The sequence below is a fragment of the Tympanuchus pallidicinctus genome, unplaced genomic scaffold (assembly GCF_026119805.1).
Source record: "Tympanuchus pallidicinctus isolate F22 unplaced genomic scaffold, pur_lepc_1.0 scaffold166, whole genome shotgun sequence".
NCBI classification, from domain to species: domain Eukaryota; kingdom Metazoa; phylum Chordata; class Aves; order Galliformes; family Phasianidae; genus Tympanuchus; species Tympanuchus pallidicinctus.
This window is the reverse complement of record NW_026294686.1, coordinates 61993-72893: the sequence shown is the minus strand read 5'-3', so window position 1 is coordinate 72893 and position 10901 is coordinate 61993.

The window sequence follows — 10901 nt, the reverse complement described above, 5'->3', positions numbered from 1 at the left end:
ACAGATGCTGTGCTATTTCGGCGCGCATTCGAAAAAAGACTCCAGGGATCTTTCCTGAAGTGCGGACGTACTAACCCCGACGAGAGGATCGCGGCAGGCAGAATGGACACGGTCCTGCAATAGGAATGGCACGACTTCACTCTCCCGGTTTGAAAGCGACAATAGCGAGAACCGCTCCGGAGCGTTTGCACTCGCGTCCGAGCAACCGCGCTTCTCCCCGAATGCCGATTGTAGCCTCCTGCAGCGGTCTCCTCTTTTCTCGGTCGTCGGGAAAGGGCGACTGCCGCCGGCTGCTTTTCTACAAGTAGCGGGCTCTTCTGTGCTTGTAGGAAAGGAGCGGATTGGAATTGGATTCGTTTAAAAATAAGCAGAATGCTCGGCGCCTGGCATGAAGGTTTTCTTCATGACTTACGATCGAGAGGCATTTCGGAGAAGTGACTTTATCCCCTGGCTTCAAATCTGCAATCTGTGACGATAAGAGTCGAAGGGATAACAATCTGTAAAGAGGGAAGGGGCATAACGGGGAGCGATAGATGTTGTGCTCTATGGGAGCACATTCGAAAAAGTGGGAGAGCTGTAATCTGCTCTGCGGTGAAAAAAACAGCTTTAGGCAGGTACGAGGAAGCAAGCAGAATTCGCAAGTTCTCGTCGTCGGAATGGCACTACTACGCTCTCCAGGTTCGAAAGCGGCAATAGCGAGAACCGCTCCGGAGTCTTTGCATTCGCGTCCGAGCAATCGTGCTTCTCCCGGATGCCGCTTGCAGCCTCCACAGCTGTCTCCTTTTTTCTCTGTCGTCGGGAAAGGGCGACTGCCGCCGCCTGCTTTTCTGCAAGTAGAGGGCTCTTCTGTGCACGTAGCAACGGAGCGGATTGGAATACGCTTCGTTTAATATTAAGCACAGTTCTCGACGCCAGGCATGCAGATTACGTCCACGCCTATCGGTCCAGCGACAATCCGTGGTAGTTGCCTTCTCCGTGGCTAAGCGTCTGCATTATGTGACGACAAGAGTCGAAGGTATAAGCCTCTCAGAAGAGGACCAGGGAAAATACGAGCAGCGACAGATGCTGTGCTATTTCGGCGCGCATTCGAAAAAAGACTCCAGGGATCTTTCCTGAAGTGCGTTCTGGAAAAAAGGCGGTCGACAGGATCGGGGCAGGCAGAATTCGCAAGTTCTCGTCGTCGGAGTGGCACTACTACGCTCTCCCGGTTCGAAAGCGGCAATAGCGAGAACCACTGCGGAGCGCTTGCACTCGCGTCCGAGCAATCGCGCTACTCCCCGAATTCCGCTAGCAGCCTCCAGCAGCGGTCTCCTTTTTTTCTCGGTCGTCGGGAAAGGGCGACTGCCGCCGGCTACTTTTCTACAAGTAGCGGGCACTTCTGTGCTCGTAGGAAAGGAGCGGATTGGACTTCGATTCTTTTAAAAATAAGCAGAATGCTCGACGCCTGGCAGGAACGTTGTCTTCATGACTTTCGATGGAGAGACATTTCGTAGTAGGAAGTTTATTGCTGGCTTCAAATCTGCAATCTGTGACGATAAGAGTCGAAGGGATAACAATGTGTCAAGAGGGAAAGGGCATTACGGGTGAGAGAGATGTGTTCTTCGGGAGATATTCATAAAAGTCGGGAGCAGTGCAGCCTGCTCTGCGGAGTAAAAAACACCTTTAAGAGAGGGCTCGCTATTCGAAAGAGAGGCCATTATCCGTTAGACATACACATAGAATCGGGTGGATTGGAATACGTTTCGTTTAATAGTAAGCACAGTGCTCGACGCCAGGCATGCAGGCTTCGTCCACGCCTATCGGTCCAGCCACAATTCGTGGTAGTGTGCTTCTCCGTGGCTAAACGTCTGCATTATGTGACGACAAGAGTCGGAAGTATAAGCCTCTCAGAAGAGGACCCGGGAAATGCGTGCAGAAACAGACGCTGTGCTATTTCGGCGCGCATTCGAAAAAAGACTCGAGGGATTCTTCCTGAAGCGCGGACATGAAAAACCCCGCCGAGAGAATCGCGGCAGGCAGAATTGGCACGTTCTTGCAATTGGAATAGCACTACAACTCCCTCCCGGTTCGAAAGCGGCAATAGCGAGAACAGCTCCGGAACCTTTGCATTCGCGTCCGCGCAATCGTGCTTCTCCCGGATGCCGCTTGAAGCCTCCACAGCTGTCTCCTTTCTTCTCTGTCGTCGGGAAAGGGCGACTGCCGCCGCCTGCTTTTCTGCAAGTAGAGGGCTCTTCTGTGCACGTAGCAACGGAGCGGATTGGAATACGCTTCGTTTAATATTAAGCACAGTTCTCGACGCCAGGCATGCAGATTACGTCCACGCCTATCGGTCCAGCGACAATCCGTGGTAGTTGCCTTCTCCGTGGCTAAGCGTCTGCATTATGTGACGACAAGAGTCGAAGGTATAAGCCTCTCAGAAGAGGACCAGGGAAAATACGAGGAGCGACAGATGCTGTGCTATTTCGGCGCGCATTCGAAAAAAGACTCCAGGGATCTTTCCTGAAGTGCGGACGTACTAACCCCGACGAGAGGATCGCGGCAGGCAGAATTGGCACGGTCCTGCAATAGGAATGGCACGACTTCTCTCTCCCGGTTCGAAAGCGGCAATAGCGAGAACCACTGCGGAGCGCTTGCACTCGCGTCCGAGCAATCGCGCTACTCCCCGAATTCCGCTAGCAGCCTCCAGCAGCGGTCTCCTTTTTTCTCGGTCGTCGGGAAAGGGCGACTACCGCCGGCTGCTTTTCTACACGTAGCGGGCACTTCTGTACTCGTAGGAAAGGAGCGGATTGGACTTCGATTCTTTTAAAAATAAGCAGAATGCTCGACGCCTGGCAGGAACGTTGTCTTCATGACTTTCGATGGAGAGACATTTCGTAGAAGGAAGTTTATCGCTGGCTTCAAATCTGCAATCTGTGACGATAAGAGTCGAAGGGATAACAATGTGTCAAGAGGGAAAGGGCATTACGGGTGAGAGAGATGTGTTCTTCGGGAGATATTCATAAAAGTCGGGAGCAGTGCAGCCTGCTCTGCGGAGTAAAAAGCACCTTTAAGAGATGGCTCGCTATTCGAAAGAGAGGCCACTATTCGTTAGACATACACATAGAATCGGGTGGATTGGAATACGTTTCCAGCAGCGGTCTCCTTTTTTCTCGGTCGTCGGGAAAGGGCGACTGCCGCCGGCTGCTTTTCTACAAGTAGCGGGCTCTTCTGTGCACGTAGGAAAGGAGCGGATTGGAATTGGATTCGTTTAAAAATAAGCAGAATGCTCGGCGCCTGGCATGAAGGTTGTCTTCATGACTTACGATCGAGAGGCATTTCAGAGAAGTGACTTTATCCCCTGGCTTCAAATCTGCATTCTGGGACGATAAGAGTCGAAGGGATAACAATCTGTAAAGAGGGAAGGGGCATAACGGGGAGCGATAGATGTTGTGCTCTATGGGAGCACATTCGAAAAAGTAGGGAGCGCTGTAATCTGCTCTGCGGTGAAAAAACAGCTTTAGGCAGGTACGATGAAGCAAGCAGAATTCGCAAGTTCTCGTCGTCGGAATGGCACTACTAAGCTCTCCAGGTTCGAAAGCGGCAATAGCGAGAACCGCTCCGGAGTCTTTGCATTCTCGTCCGAGCAATCGTGCTTCTCCCGGATGCCGCTTGCAGCCTCCACAGCTGTCTCCTTTTTTCTCGGTCGTCGGGAAAGGGCGACTGCCGCCGCCTGCTTTTCTGCAAGTAGAGGGCTCTTCTGTGCACGTAGCAACGGAGCGGATTGGAATACGCTTCGTTTAATATTAAGCACAGTTCTCGACGCCAGGCATGCAGATTACGTCCACGTCTATCGGTCCAGCGACAATCCGTGGTAGTTGCCTTCTCCGTGGCTAAGCGTCTGCATTATGTGACGACAAGAGTCGAAGGTATAAGCCTCTCAGAAGAGGACCAGGGAAAATACGAGGAGCGACAGATGCTGTGCTATTTCGGCGCGCATTCGAAAAAAGACTCCAGGGATCTTTCCTGAAGTGCGGACGTACTAACCCCGACGAGAGGATCGCGGCAGGCAGAATGGACACGGTCCTGCAATAGGAATGGCACGACTTCACTCTCCCGGTTTGAAAGCGGCAATAGCGAGAACCGCTCCGGAGCGTTTGCACTCGCGTCCGAGCAACCGCGCTTCTCCCCGAATGCCGATTGTAGCCTCCTGCAGCGGACTCCTCTTTTCTCGGTCGTCGGGAAAGGGCGACTGCCGCCGGCTGCTTTTCTACAAGTAGCGGGCTCTTCTGTGCTTGTAGGAAAGGAGCGGATTGGAATTGGATTCGTTTAAAAATAAGCAGAATGCTCGGCGCCTGGCATGAAGGTTGTCTTCATGACTTACGATCGAGAGGCATTTCGGAGAAGTGACTTTATCCCCTGGCTTCAAGCCTGCAAACGGTGACGATAAGCGCCGAAGGGATAACAATCTGTAAAGAGGGAAGGGGCATAACGGGGAGCGATAGATGTTGTGCTCTATGGGAGCACATTCGAAAAAGTGGGAGCGCTGTAATCTGCTCTGCGGTGAAAAAAACAGCTTTAGGCAGGTACGATGAAGCAAGCAGAATTCGCAAGTTCTCGTCGTCGGAATGGCACTACTACGCTCTCCAGGTTCGAAAGCGGCAATAGCGAGAACCGCTCCGGAGTCTTTGCATTCTCGTCCGAGCAATCGTGCTTCTCCCGGATGCCGCTTGCAGCCTCCACAGCTGTCTCCTTTTTTCTCTGTCGTCGGGAAAGGGCGACTGCCGCTGGCTGCTTTTCTGCAAGTAGAGGGCTCTTCTGTGCACATAGCAACGGAGCGGATTGGAATACGCTTCGTTTAATATTAAGCACAGTTCTCGACGCCAGGCATGCAGATTACATCCACGCCTATCGGTCCAGCGACAATCCGTGGTAGTTGCCTTCTCCGTGGCTAAGCGTCTGCATTATGTGACAAGAGTCGAAGGTATAAGCCTCTCAGAAGAGGACCAGGGAAAATACGAGCAGCGACAGATGCTGTGCTATTTCGGCGCGCATTCGAAAAAAGACTCCAGGGATCTTTCCTGAAGTGCGGACGTACTAACCCCGACGAGAGGATTGCGGCAGGCAGAATTGGCACGGTCCTGCAATAGGAATGGCACGACTTCTCTCTCCCGGTTCGAAAGCGGCAATAGCGAGAACCACTGCGGAGCGCTTGCACTCGCGTCCGAGCAATCGCGCTACTCCCCGAATTCCGCTAGCAGCCTCCAGCAGCGGTCTCGTTTTTTCTCTGTCGTCGGGAAAGGGCGACTACCGCCGGCTGCTTTTCTACAAGTAGCGGACACTTCTGTGCTCGTAGGAAAGGAGCGGATTGGAATTCGATTCTTTTAAAAATAAGCAGAATGCTCGGCGCCTGGCATGAAGGTTGTCTCCATGACTTTCGACCGAGAGACATTTCGTGGTAGTGAGTTTATCGCTGGCTTCATGTCTGCAATCTGGGACGTTAAGAGTCGAAGGTATTACCATCTGTAAAGAATCGGGCATAACGGGGAGCGACAGATGTTGTGCTCTTTGAGAGCGCATTCGAAATACTCGGGAGCGCTGCAATCTGCTCTAAGGAGAAAATAAACGCCTTTTAGGCCGGTCCGGAGAAAGCAAGCAGAATTCTCAAGTTCTCGTCGTCGGAATGGCACTATTACGCTCTCCAGGTTCGAAAGCGGCAATAGCGAGAACCGCTCCGGAGCGCTTGCACTCGCGTCCGAGCAATAGCGCTTCTCCCCGAATGCCGATTGTAGCCTGCAGCAGCGGTCTCGTTTTTTCTCTGTCGCCGGGAAAGGGCGACTGCCGCCGGCTGCTTTTCTACACGTAGCGGGCTCTTCTGTGCACGTAGCAACGGAGCGGATTGCAATACGCTTCGTTTAATATTACGCACAGTGCTCGACGCCAGGCATGTAGATTGCGTCCACGCCTATCGGTCCAGCGACAATCCGTGGTAGTTGTCTTCTCCGTGGCTACACGTCTGCATTATGTGACGACAAGAGTCGAAAGCATAAGCCTCTCAGAAGAGAACCAGGGAAATGCGAGCAGCGACAGATGCTGTGCTGTTTGGGAGCGCATTCGAAAAAAGACTCGAGGGATCCTTCCAGAAGTGCGTTCTGGAAAAAAGGCGGTCGACAGGATCGGGGCAGGCAGAATTCGCAAGTTCTCGTCGTCGGAGTGGCACTAGTACGCTCTCCCGGTTCGAAAGCGGTAATAGCGAGAACCACTGCGGAGCGCTTGCACTCGCGTCCGAGCAATCGCGCTACTCCCCGAATTCCGCTAGCAGCCTCCAGCAGCGGTCTCCTTTTTTCTCGGTCGTCGGGAAAGGGCGACTACCGCCGGCTGCTTTTCTACACGTAGCGGGCTCTTCTGTGCATGTAGGAAAGGAGCGGATTGGACTTCGATTCTTTTAAAAATAAGCAGAATGCTCGACGCCTGGCAGGAACGTTGTCTTCATGACTTTCGATGGAGAGACATTTCGTAGAAGGAAGTTTATCGCTGGCTTCAAATCTGCAATCTGTGAGGATAAGAGTCGAAGGGATAACAATGTGTCAAGAGGGAAAGGGCATTACGGGTGAGAGAGATGTGTTCTTCGGGAGATATTCATAAAAGTCGGGAGCAGTGCAGCCTGCTCTGCGGAGTAAAAAACACCTTTAAGAGATGGCTCGCTATTCGAAAGAGAGGCCACTATTCGTTAGACATACACATAGAATCGGGTGGATTGGAATACGTTTCCAGCAGCGGTCTCCTTTTTTCTCGGTCGTCGGGAAAGGGCGACTGCCGCCGGCTGCTTTTCTACAAGTAGCGGGCTCTTCTGTGCACGTAGGAAAGGAGCGGATTTGAATTGGATTCGTTTAAAAATAAGCAGAATGCTCGGCGCCTGGCATGAAGGTTGTCTTCATGACTTACGATCGAGAGGCATTTCGGAGAAGTGACTTTATCCCCTGGCTTCAAATCTGCAATCTGTGACGATAAGAGTCGAAGGGATAACAATCTGTAAAGAGGGAAGGGGCATAACGGGGAGCGATAGATGTTGTGCTCTATGGGAGCACATTCGAAAAAGTAGGGAGCGCTGTAATCTGCTCTGCGGTGAAAAAAACAGCTTTAGGCAGGTACGATGAAGCAAGCAGAATTCGCAAGTTCTCGTCGTCGGAATGGCACTACTAAGCTCTCCAGGTTCGAAAGCGGCAATAGCGAGAACCGCTCCGGAGTCTTTGCATTCTCGTCCGAGCAATCGTGCTTCTCCCGGATGCCGCTTGCAGCCTCCACAGCTGTCTCCTTTTTTCTCGGTCGTCGGGAAAGGGCGACTGCCGCCGCCTGCTTTTCTGCAAGTAGAGGGCTCTTCTGTGCACGTAGCAACGGAGCGGATTGGAATACGCTTCGTTTAATATTAAGCACAGTTCTCGACGCCAGGCATGCAGATTACGTCCACGCCTATCGGTCCAGCGACAATCCGTGGTAGTTGCCTTCTCCGCGGCTAAGCGTCTGCATTATGTGACGACAAGAGTCGAAGGTATAAGCCTCTCAGAAGAGGACCAGGGAAAATACGAGCAGCGACAGATGCTGTGCTATTTCGGCGCGCATTCGAAAAAAGACTCCAGGGATCTTTCCTGAAGTGCGGACGTACTAACCCCGACGAGAGGATTGCGGCAGGCAGAATTGGCACGGTCCTGCAATAGGAATGGCACGACTTCACTCTCCCGGTTCGAAAGCGGCAATAGCGAGAACCGCTCCGGAGCGTTTGCACTCGCGTCCGAGCAACCACGCTTCTCCCCGAATGCCGATTGTAGCCTCCTGCAGCGGTCTCCTTTTTTCTCGGTCGTCGGGAAAGGGCGACTGCCGCCGGCTGCTTTTCTACAAGTAGCGGGCTCTTCTGTGCTTGTAGGAAAGGAGCGGATTGGAATTGGATTCGTTTAAAAATAAGCAGAATGCTCGGCGCCTGGCATGAAGGTTGTCTTCATGACTTACGATCGAGAGGCATTTCGGAGAAGTGACTTTATCCCCTGGCTTCAAGCCTGCAAACGGTGACGATAAGCGCCGAAGGGATAACAATCTGTAAAGAGGGAAGGGGCATAACGGGGAGCGATAGATGTTGTGCTCTATGGGAGCACATTCGAAAAAGTGGGAGCGCTGTAATCTGCTCTGCGGTGAAAAAAACAGCTTTAGGCAGGTACGATGAAGCAAGCAGAATTCGCAAGTTCTCGTCGTCGGAATGGCACTACTACGCTCTCCAGGTTCGAAAGCGGCAATAGCGAGAACCGCTCCGGAGTCTTTGCATTCGCGTCCGAGCAATCGTGCTTCTCCCGGATGCCGCTTGCAGCCTCCACAGCTGTCTCCTTTTTTCTCGGTCGTCGGGAAAGGGCGACTGCCGCCGCCTGCTTTTCTGCAAGTAGAGGGCTCTTCTGTGCACGTAGCAACGGAGCGGATTGGAATACGCTTCGTTTAATATTAAGCACAGTTCTCGACGCCAGGCATGCAGATTACATCCACGCCTATCGGTCCAGCGACAATCCGTGGTAGTTGCCTTCTCCGTGTCTGTGCGTCTGCATTATGTGACGACAAGAGTCGAAGGTATAAGCCTCTCAGAAGAGGACCAGGGAAAATACGAGCAGCGACAGATGCTGTGCTATTTCGGCGCGCATTCGAAAAAAGACTCCAGGGATCTTTCCTGAAGTGCGGACGTACTAACCCCGACGAGAGGATTGCGGCAGGCAGAATTGGCACGGTCCTGCAATAGGAATGGCACGACTTCTCTCTCCCGGTTCGAAAGCGGCAATAGCGAGAACCACTGCGGAGCGCTTGCACTCGCGTCCGAGCAATCGCGCTACTCCCCGAATTCCGCTAGCAGCCTCCAGCAGCGGTCTCGTTTTTTCTCGGTCGTCGGGAAAGGGCGACTACCGCCGGCTGCTTTTCTACAAGTAGCGGACACTTCTGTGCTCGTAGGAAAGGAGCGGATTGGAATTCGATTCTTTTAAAAATAAGCAGAATGCTCGGCGCCTGGCATGAAGGTTGTCTCCATGACTTTCGACCGAGAGACATTTCGTGGTAGTGAGTTTATCGCTGGCTTCATGTCTGCAATCTGGGACGTTAAGAGTCGAAGGTATTACCATCTGTAAAGAATCGGGCATAACGGGGAGCGACAGATGTTGTGCTCTTTGAGAGCGCATTCGAAATACTCGGGAGCGCTGCAATCTGCTCTAAGGAGAAAATAAACGCCTTTTAGGCCGGTCCGGAGAAAGCAAGCAGAATTCTCAAGTTCTCGTCGTCGGAATGGCACTATTACGCTCTCCAGGTTCGAAAGCGGCAATAGCGAGAACCGCTCCGGAGCGCTTGCACTCGCGTCCGAGCAATAGCGCTTCTCCCCGAATGCCGATTGTAGCCTGCAGCAGCGGTCTCGTTTTTTCTCTGTCGCCGGGAAAGGGCGACTGCCGCCGGCTGCTTTTCTACACGTAGCGGGCTCTTCTGTGCACGTAGCAAGGGAGCGGATTGCAATACGCTTCGTTTAATATTACGCACAGTGCTCGACGCCAGGCATGTAGATTGCGTCCACGCCTATCGGTCCAGCGACAATCCGTGGTAGTTGTCTTCTCCGTGGCTACACGTCTGCATTATGTGACGACAAGAGTCGAAAGCATAAGCCTCTCAGAAGAGAACCAGGGAAATGCGAGCAGCGACAGATGCTGTGCTGTTTGGGAGCGCATTCGAAAAAAGACTCGAGGGATCCTTCCAGAAGTGCGTTCTGGAAAAAAGGCGGTCGACAGGATCGGGGCAGGCAGAATTCGCAAGTTCTCGTCGTCGGAGTGGCACTACTACGCTCTCCCGGTTCGAAAGCGGAAATAGCGAGAACCACTGCGGAGCGCTTGCACTCGCGTCCGAGCAATCGCGCTACTCCCCGAATTCCGCTAGCAGCCTCCAGCAGCGGTCTCCTTTTTTCTCGGTCGTCGGGAAAGGGCGACTACCGCCGGCTGCTTTTCTACACGTAGCGGGCTCTTCTGTGCATGTAGGAAAGGAGCGGATTGGACTTCGATTCTTTTAAAAATAAGCAGAATGCTCGACGCCTGGCAGGAACGTTGTCTTCATGACTTTCGATGGAGAGACATTTCGTAGAAGGAAGTTTATCGCTGGCTTCAAATCTGCAATCTGTGAGGATAAGAGTCGAAGGGATAACAATGTGTCAAGAGGGAAAGGGCATTACGGGTGAGAGAGATGTGTTCTTCGGGAGATATTCATAAAAGTCGGGAGCAGTGCAGCCTGCTCTGCGGAGTAAAAAACACCTTTAAGAGATGGCTCGCTATTCGAAAGAGAGGCCACTATTCGTTAGACATACACATAGAATCGGGTGGATTGGAATACGTTTCCAGCAGCGGTCTCCTTTTTTCTCGGTCGTCGGGAAAGGGCGACTGCCGCCGGCTGCTTTTCTACAAGTAGCGGGCTCTTCTGTGCACGTAGGAAAGGAGCGGATTGGAATACGCTTCGTTTAATATTAAGCACAGTTCTCGACGCCAGGCATGCAGATTACGTCCACGCCTATCGGTCCAGCGACAATCCGTGGTAGTTGCCTTCTCCGTGTCTGTGCGTCTGCATTATGTGACGACAAGAGTCGAAGGTATAAGCCTCTCAGAAGAGGACCAGGGAAAATACGAGCAGCGACAGATGCTGTGCTATTTCGGCGCGCATTCGAAAAAAGACTCCAGGGATCTTTCCTGAAGTGCGGACGTACTAACCCCGACGAGAGGATCGCGGCAGGCAGAATTGGCACGGTCCTGCAATAGGAATGGCACGACTTCACTCTCCCGGTTTGAAAGCGGCAATAGCGAGAACCGCTCCCGAGCGTTTGCACTCGCGTCCGAGCAACCGCGCTTCTCCCCGAATGCCGATTGTAGCCTCCT